Source organism: Grammomys surdaster, unplaced genomic scaffold, assembly GCF_004785775.1.
Source record: "Grammomys surdaster isolate TR1022 unplaced genomic scaffold, NIH_TR_1.0 123120, whole genome shotgun sequence".
Classification (NCBI taxonomy): Eukaryota; Metazoa; Chordata; class Mammalia; order Rodentia; family Muridae; genus Grammomys; species Grammomys surdaster.
This window is the reverse complement of record NW_021618458.1, coordinates 1402-11628: the sequence shown is the minus strand read 5'-3', so window position 1 is coordinate 11628 and position 10227 is coordinate 1402. Positions and strand designations below refer to the sequence as shown.

At 37.8% G+C, this 10227-nt stretch overlaps 1 pseudogene; it reads right to left on the bottom strand.

The window, feature by feature from the left end:
* Positions 1-1425: 1425 nt before the first annotated feature.
* Positions 1426-10007, bottom strand: LOC114636250 (annotated as a pseudogene).
* Positions 10008-10227: the final 220 nt, after the last annotated feature.

Below are 10227 nucleotides of genomic sequence, written 5' to 3'. Positions count from 1 at the left end.
CAATGGCCAGGTCCTGTTGGTCTGGGCACATCACATGTATAATGACAATGAGAGGCAAGAATGGTGACACACTGACTTGTCACATTTCGAGTTTTATTTAGTGAAGCTTCTTGGTTAAATTCTCACCTAACTTGTGGACAATGTTGCAGAAACTGAACATCACCTGAAATATAAAAAAATATTAGCCAAGCCTAAAAATGGAATGGTACGTGGAAAGTCCAGTGAGGCTAAAAATACCAAGCTGTGGGCTTGACTTGGTTTAGACAATAATGCAATGTGGTTATCTCAGTTGGTAAGCTTACAGTGGGTAGGCTCTAAGCCAGTGTACCAACTCTGTTCACAGAGTCCACTCATCTCTCCTTCTTTTTGAATATTTATCTTCATACTTGAGAAATGCATAAATCTTCATTATATAAAGATCTCTCTAAGGTTAGAAAGAGTAGGTACACTTTGTTGGCATCAAAGGAAATAAAATATTTTCTGGAAGCCTGTTAATATCTTTCCGAAGAGGATGGCAAGCCCACCTGACTTATGCAGAAACTCCACTTCTCTGTAACCTACTGAGGCCTCAGTTGTCTAGTGCTTTGACCATTAACCATGATAGGCACCCCCCCCATTAAGGAGCTTATCATATGCCCATCCCACACTAGAATCAGAGTTCAGACATATCATCCCTTTTAAAAGGTATAGTTTTTGTCCTGATAAATACTTTAAATAAATGTAATTATAAACTTGTTGGGTAGCTTTGCTTTTTTTTCAGTATTAATTTACAGTGGAAGAACCTTCTTAGGATCACCAAACAATAAGATTTGCAGTAAGATTTATATGGCTAGACCCAAAGAATGATGAAGACTCATATTAGCTTACAAGAAAATATATTCAAGGTATGCCCTTTCCAAATCACAATTTTACCTAAAACTTCAAAGACTTATTTTAGGTTAAAGAGTATTCCAATTGCTCCCTTAATAGCAGAAACTAATTCTCAGCAGGCAGCTAACATCACAAACCTTACAGAAGCTTACTGAAGCTAATGTTAAGTGATTTTTGAAAGATTTATTATTTCTGTGTGTCTGATCACACACGCCAACACAGGACAGAATTGGGTATCAGGCCTTTGGAGATGAGCTGCCACCTTTCGGTCCCTGTAACCCCACCTCTGGTCCTGTTAGAGGGCCTAGCATTCTTAACTGCTGAATCATCTCTCAGGCTCTAGAGTCATTATGAGAAAAACTGTGAGCAGTATTTCCAAGGTTCACAATCTAGAACACATCTATTCTTTGGGCCAGATTCACAATCTTAATTCCAAATCTATATGCTGGACAGTTTATGTCCAATGACAGACATGTTAATAGTTTCTTTTTGTTGTTGTTGTTGTTGTTGTTTGTTTTGTTTTTTTCAAGTTTGTTGAAAATATGGCATAACAGATTAAACAGCTCCACGTGGTGTTTTGAAATTCATTCAAACTGTAGGCTGAGTGACCTGAAGGTTAGAGACTGCCAAAGTCCAGAAGCTTCAGCATTTCCTCGCTGTCAGGATCTACCTCAATGATCTCCTGGTCTAGGGCTGAGACCTCAGGAACATAATTATCTCTCCTCTCTCTCTCTTCTTCCTACAACTTGATAGAGATATCTCTCACAGGACCTCTCTGAATCCGCTTCATCAGATGCGTGACATAGCCGGCTATCCTGTTCCGAAGTTTCTTGCTGGGGGTAATGGCGATCTCTTCGCACACGCGCTTGTTGGTGTGGAAGTCATTTCCCAGGCGCGTGTAGTACTTATCGATGATGACCCTGGCCGCCTTCTTCACAGTCTTGGTGCGAACGTGGCCCATGTTGGTGAGTCTCGGTAAAAGAGTAACAGTTTCTTGAAACTCATTATCTCTATGTTCCTTATTTTAAGGTACCGCTTACTACTCTAAGACATAGGCCATCTTAACTCTCCTCTGCATGTGGGCCACAAAAATCTATGTTCGCTATTGCTTTCTCTGTTACCACTATCAACTTTTTTCCCTGAGACTTTGTAGAACCCTGTATTTGTTGTTATTCTACATTGAGGGAGATATTTTTTAACTTTGTTACTCCATCCTGTATCTAAAACACCTTAGTGGATTCTCTGTACTTAGAAGATAAGAATTACGCGCCTTTACCGTGCTTAGTTACCGTGCTTAGTTACCATGCTTAGTTACCGTGCTTAGTTACCATGCTTAGGACTCTTTGGGGGCAGATCTTTACCTCTAGTTATCATCTCTAGCTTTATCTGACACAGCTGTTTTACTCTAGTAGACTTTTGTATTCTTCCAGAAACCTTTCAGTTAGGAGCATCAGAATTCATCTTCTGCAAGATAAAGATGCATTTTTTGCCAGCAATTTATTTAATGGATGCCTCATACAAACAATGATAGTCTGCTGAGACCGACTCCCTCAGGAGATTCTACAGTAGAGGAATAGCAGAAGCATTCATGGATTTAGTGGCCTAATCAGCTGTTAAATAATCTTCTACCATTTGGTTGATGGTGCTTTGGTGTCTTTTTTTAAATTTGCATTCAAATTTTCTCAACATTTTCACTTGTTAGGAATCCATCGGCATGTTTTATTAGATTTTTAAACTAAATTTCTTCAAAATATAATACTCTTTTTAAATATAATTTAGAGTAATAAACATTTCCTTCATTCTTCAATGTGATCATAGTACACCAAGGCCCTAAGAAACAATTATTGTTCTTGCTGTTGGTTATTTTTCTGTTGTCACAATTACGACAGAATATTGATCTACTGTTGTATTCCCTGGGTCTCTTCTTTAATAGCTATTTCTCATTCCTATCAGTGGATGGAGATATATATATATATATATATATATATATATATGCATGTGTGATCCTGTACATGTGAGTGTATATGTGTGCTTTCTCTTAGTCTAATTGGCTGGTCTGTGCAGCAAATGATTCTAAATTTATACAATTTCCTTGCTTTAAATGCTTTCTAAGTGAAAGCTTGCGTTTTCTGACTCTTTGTGCTGGACAGTTTCATTCATGCATTCTGACTTCAGTCTCTGTGAAAGATGAGCAAATATGAGGCAGATAATCTTCAAATAAATCAAGCATCAAGCAATAATGTCGGCTTTCCCACTGTATTTTAAAGTCTGGCAACAGTCACATGGTATTCATTTGGTATTACAAAAGTAAAGTCTATGACTTTCTGTAAACTGTTTGAGTATTTTTTATTTATAAACTATTTGATAGTTTATAAACCAAGCCAAACTAGCTTTTCCTAGTGTCCTAGTTATTAAGGTATCTTTCTCTTTCAAAACTCATAATTAATAATATTATAATAATATCATAATTCATATTAAGAATTCATTAGTCAGAATAAGTACCAATATATTAAAAATCATTGTTAATTTAAAAGAATTAATATCTCTGTAAACATAACTGCAGGACCCTCAGAAATATTTTGTGATACTATATGTCTCTAAAACTTTACTCAGTTTTCGGGTCCTGAGGACATAAGTATGACAACTTATTTCTCTATAGGTTATTTTTCTATAGGGCAGCCATGAAGTAAAGTTATTTGTATAGCACATCATTTACATCTGTGATAATTCAACAGCTGTGCAATCATGGAGGGTCTATCACAGAGAATACGCATCCCTATCTGAAGAGTCAGCCTTGAGCACTTTCCCTATATCACAATTACTTTTCCTATATCACAGTCCTCTTTTTCATCACTTCTCTTATAACCATTGATCTTCCCCTATAATGTGAATTAATTTTCAGAAAAATTATAGTTTTGCTTGGAGGAGGCAAGAGAAAATTGATTGGTTCTTTTCCCATCTCAAGTCCTGGTGATCCCCAGTGTGGTTTAGCTTCACGTCTAGGATTTGGATCTGTAAATTTGTGGGAACTGCAAAGCCAGCTTTCTCAATTTGTTGACCTTCTGTTGAAAGCAGACACAGTTTAGCCAACATCTGGATGGTATTTGTCAAGGCCAAATGTTTCCCAAATCCAGACCAGAGAATAAGTTGGTACATTCTCTAGCTAAGCTAATTGATGGGTGACAAAATCCAAAACCAAAAATAATCTGTCTACTTTTAGTAGTATTTTTAGAAAGGAATTGTTAGTCAGCATTAACCAGCATACACATAACACATTTTCTCTTTCTGGTTCCTATAAGAAATTTTGTGCCCAAAGGATACTCTAGATCCTTAGTTTTATCCTATTTACCTAAACTCCTTCCTGTCTTGGACACTGGCTAATGCCTTATCACCTTAAAATGTTAGCTTTCTATCTATTTTCACAATCATTAAAGATTGCCAGACTGACTTGGTAGAGGTGATAAGGCCTCCCAACTGCATTTATTGGATTTGTTATAGAGAGTAAATGGGACCAATAGTTGGAGAAGAAAACTTGTGTAACAAAAGACAAGTGAAGTGAAAGTTGGAGTTGTTTACAGATAATGTAAACATATTCAAGACCTAGGAAAGTAAGGCTAACTGGATATTTATAGTGATTTAAATTTTTTAAAGGAGACATCAATCTTCCCCTTTGAAGTCTTTTTTAAAAAAGAGAGATGATATAGTAAGCCTCCTCAAATTTACATTGGAATGAAAAGGTTTCTCAATTATGTGGGCATGAAATATATTCTACATACTTTTCTGTTGCTGTGACTAAGTACTCTAAAAGCAACTTAAGTGGGAGAAAGGATTTATTTGGCTTATACCTCCTGGTCCCATGTCCATCACTGACAGAAGTCAAGGCATGTGAGCAGGAGCTTGAAAACAGGAGCAAAGCAGAGTGGGATGTGCTGGTTCACACTGTCTCACGCAGGCTCATTCTCAGGCTCATTCCTTGTAGAGCTGAGGCCACCTGACCAGGAAAAGGCACGGTTCACAGTGGGCAGTGCCCTCCTACATAACCAAAGAAAACATGATGATCCCTCATAGACATCCTAACAAAGACGCTTTTTCAGTGGGGACTTGTGTCTCAGTTGACCCTTCATTGTGTTCAGTAGCAATGTTAACTAAGATGGAATGAATGACAATACTGAGAGGCATCTGACAAAAGCAGAGCATTGCACAGTTTTGAGATGTTGAGTGTTTTGACCATTTCTACACTTAAGGCATTTGTATCAAAATACTATATGAAATGATTACTAGGTCTCAGTTCTTCTTGTGGTTAGCTGGGAACTGAATAAGACAACACATAAAATTCCCTGAACTCTACTATGCCATGTGACTTAATTTTTAACCAAAATACTACTCAGTTTTGAGTTTTGGTCTTTCCAAACTAATCTCTCTCTCTCTCTCTCTCTCTCTCTCTCTCTCTCTCTCTCTCTCTCCCTCCCTCCCTCCCTCCCTCCCTCCCCCCCCTCCTCCCCCCTCCTTCCCTCCCTCTCTCCCCTCCCCTTTGTGTGTCTGTGTGTGTGTGTGTGTGTTGCTGCACCTAGTTATATGGATTTTGAAGAGGAAGTTCATGAAAAGTCCTTGCCAGTAAATTCCGGTTCACTTCACAAGGAAACTGGGCTTCTTATCTTAGATCTGACTGGAGGACAAAGAGTTGGGCTGAAGGAAAATGGACAACTCCTGATTCCTCTTTTATCTTGGTCAGAACTGCCACTTCATTAGAGACAGCTGAAGAAGGAAAAATTTTCTTTTCAATATTCCATTTTCAGTTCAGTTACACATATGGCAGGTCAAATATTTAAGCCAATTTTGTAAAGTTAGCTAGCTATAAGCTTCTTTGGTCATAATCTTATCAAATGGTTTTAAAACAGAAACCACAAATAGTCCCCTTTAAAAAGATTTGATTACTAAAAATCTACTGAAAGGTAAAACTTTCTTCACCTTTTCTTTGTGGCCTTCGTAAAACATATTTTACGCAGTCTCTATAATGACTAATGCCATTGTTTTTACAGGATGAATCATGACGCTTATCTATTAATGGAGAAGAACTCCTGGCCATAGGGAGGGGAGACAGAAGAAGAGGTTAATTTTCATTGTTTAAATTTAATTTTATGTTTACCTGCATGTATGAACTGGAGGTACAGACAGTTTTGAGCTGCCATGTAGGTGCTAAAACTTGAACCCAGATCCTCTGGAAGAACAGTCAGCTCTTAACCACTCAGCCATCTCTCCAGCCCTGAGTAATCTGATGTTTATCTATCTCCAAAACATGTTCCAATCCCAATTAGTCTGATTTTTATCTATCCACAAACCATGTTTTCTGCCACAGCAGAGGCATAGATCTTGTTTTAAAGTGAAGTTTAGAATATAGGGACATTTCCCAATGTTAGGAAATAAGCCGTTTTATAAAGTGCATGGGTTTTTTTCTTTTTTTATAAAGAACAGTGAACCTTTATACTCATATCTGACAAAGCACATAAAAGTTGAATGTTGAAAGAAGTCAGTTGTTTAATCAGCAAATGTGCAGAAAATTCACATCTCATTCCCATAAATCTGAAGATACTCAATATAGTATATTATTTGGGTTTCTAAAATATTATTTACTAGTCAACAGAATTCAGAGTGGTGATTTTTAAATTTTTAACTCCATGTTTCTTCTAGCCACATTCATTGCCGGTCTAAGCTTCTTTTGAAATTGTTAATCTCTATTATACTTCTTTGAATTTAACTGAAGACAAAATAGCTTGCTTTTGGATGTCTCTATATAATTACAGTTTAATTTTGTCTGATTGATATGCTAAAGATAATGGCTTCTATTGTTGAGAATAGTTTTCACTATCCTGGGTTTTTTGTTATTCCATATGAATTTGAGAATTTCCTTTTCTAACTCTGTGAAGAATTGAGTTGGGATTTTAATGGGGATTGCATTGAATCTGTAGATTGCTTTTGGCAAGATGGCCATTTTTATTATATTAATCCTGCCAATCCATGAGCATGGGAGATCTTTCCATCTTCTGAGATCTTCTTCGATTTCTTTCTTCAGAGACTTGAAGTTCTTGTCATACAGGTCTTTCACTTGCTTGGTTAGATTCACACCAAGGTATTTTATATTATTTGTGACTATTGTGAAGGGTGTCATTTCCCTAATTTCTTTTAGGAGTTCTCTGCCTAAACCTGATAAACAACTTCAGCAAAGTGGCTGGTTATAAAATCAACTCAAACAAATCGGTAGCCTTCCTCTACATGAAAGATAAACAGACTGAAAAAGAAATTAGGGAAATGACAAAGCTCTGTCTTAGCAGGCCTGAGATAAAGTCTAGACCACGTAGGCAGACCTTGGATCATATTGATAATAATTTGATTAGGATTCCCAGGCAAGGGATGCAGGAAGGAGGAAGGAAGAGAGAGCCACCATGCCAGGGAAGGAGAGCAGATACTACACCTAAGAGGTGCAGGACAGAGAGCATAGTTGCCATGTGGAAGCTGGGGAATCACAGCCCAAGAGGGCTGCACATCTGGGTGTAGGGCAGCAAAGATGGAATATAGAAGTAATTTTAGTAAGTAATAACTTGGGACTTTCAGAGGGAGCAGATTAGCCACATGAAGGTTAGGAAGTGGTTAGGAGCTGTTTTAGGCATTTAGAAATATAAAGTGTGTGTGTGTGTGTGTGTGTGTGTGTGTGTGTGTGTGTGTGTGTGTGAGAGAGAGAGAGAGAGAGAGAGAGAGAGAGAGAGAGAGAGAGAGAGAGAGATTTCAGAATATAAAGCATTGGGGTGGGTAGCAGGATCATGCCACCACCATCTCTGCTGGGGTCATTTGAGTAGCTTTAATTGGGCACAGTTACAAAACTCACTATGTGGCCCAGTCTCACCTCATACTCAGAGAGATCTGCCTGCCTCTGGCCTTGTCTCTCAAGTGCAGATACCACCAGCATTCCCTACTAAATGAGACGGTTTTAAATGAACTAGCTTTGAATGAGAGACTAAAAGGATGATGTAAGATTTAAATAAGAACCGTCATTGTTTTCATCAATAGAAACACTTCTTACAAGTCTACAAGCTACTAACGTCAACTGCAAAGTTGTGTTCTATGTCCTCAATATTTTGGTTATTTTTTTGTTAATTTCATCATTTTCAAAGGTTGTAACAGTGTAAATACACCTGTGCCATGGTATATACATCATGCCAGTCAGGACAACTTACAGGAGTCTATTCTCCATGTCCTCTATGTGAGTACTAAAGATGAAACCAAGGCAGTTAAAAGATCTCAAATGGCTTATAACCAGAGTGACAGATAATATATCTATTAAATGAAAAATAACAAATAATAATTGCATCCATATAGTCTAACATCTTATGTCTCATACAGATGTGGCATAGGGATTCAGTTTCTCCACTGCAGCAACCTTCTCCCTCTCACGGACAGTTCCTCTCAGTAAACTAGGGTAAGTCAAGACAAACAGATGAGGGCACCAGCTCTAACATGGATGATCTGCTTATAAGCGGTCTTGGAGATACACTAATCTCCTTTTCAAACCGTATGCCTTTTACAATACTGAATGGTGAATGCAATGCTAGGAACCTAAGTAGATGGACAGTTCTACAGATGGCTCTCACATGGCTATGGTTAAAATTGTGACATCTGTGACGGCATTATTGCAATATACATAATAAATTCTTCCTTCTATTCTGTTCTCAAGGGAGAAGCCATGATCCACACACAAATCTTTTTCCAGTTACTGATATAGACAGCCCACTCCATGATTCAAATGGGTATTTCTAGAACTGTGTGGTGCTACAAACCTTTAATCCAAGGGTTGAGGATGTTCACTCAGGAAGGCAGCAAGATCTCTGTGACTATGCAGTGGGATGAAGGCAACCTGAGTTAACATAAGACATCTTGTAAAAATATTTTTCTGAAAGCCTGGAGGTTAAGCAGTTCTAGAATTATGTGCCTTCCTAATGTAAAAACCATACCATACATGTAGGGATTAATCAATAAAAATTTCTCTATAATAACAGGCTAACCTCTGGCTAACAGTGCCAATGGCTAGATTTAGCATTCATGTGGTGGGTAAACTGAGGCAGGCAGCTGTTGGGGGGGTCAGTGCTTAGAGCTACTGACTGGGGTGGATCCAGCTATCTATAGATGGTGCTGCCAAAGGCAGCCAGCAATTAGAGAACGTACTCAGCTGACATTTTTCCTGAGGGGACAAGGCTTAATTTTATGGGGCTGGCACTCTCAGTGGCCAGGGAAAAAATTATGAACTCTTTTAACTCCTTGGGGCCAGCAAGAAAGAGAAGGAAAGAGAGAATTCACATATGCACCTGCACACACACACACACACACACACACACACACACACACTGAATAGACGAAACAAAAGCCAGAGTTCAATAACCTCATACACAAAAATATACATGCATACACACACACATACACACATACAGACAGACACACATACAGACAGCCGTGTATATATATATATTCACACATAGAATGGTTAGGGCAAAGCTCCAGCAAGCAGACACCAAGTATTCCACATATACACGCACAAATACACACAACTGGTGATGGAAGAAACAATATTCCAGCCCCCATTCACAATAACTTTATACATACAAACACAGTCGATGGATGGGAGAGCCGATGTTCCAGCCACACCATATCTTATTTTTTTCTTCTGTAGCTTATATATCCCAACAAAATCTTTCCAGCAGTATACAATTCTAATGTGATTTGAAATGATTATGAAAAAACCAGTGTCTTTTTCAGTACCTTTACAAGAAACAACATTATGTAATACAGGTAAAGAAAAATCATTCTAAAAAACCCATATACATTCATAACCAAGCAACTTGTTATAGATTAACAAAGTATAAGCAAGCAAGGTAGTTTTCTTAGCCAATATCTCTTACTGGCAGGCAGCAAATTATGGTTACAAAGAAAGAAGTAATTATTTTATTATTTATCTTTAAAAGTAATCTTGTAAGAATTTTAAAAGAATCACAAATCTGGAATTTATATATAAAAATCAGACATATCTATATTAAATCCTCAAAGTGCATATCTACCCACCAGCAGTTCTTCATAAAGCATGTCAGGAAGCTGAGGACAAAAATGAGTATAAGAATTCAATTATCACCAGTCCAGCCTCAGTGAGAGTCACGTCAGCCAGTGCTGCTATTGTTCTTGTTCCCTGACCATGTAGGTCCTAGCTTAACTAATAAGAGTGTGCCTTTCTGAGCTTCAGATCGTCCCCTAAGGTCTTTTACATCAGAGTCAGTAGTAAAACATCTCAATCTAGCTTCACTAATATCTTTATTTTTC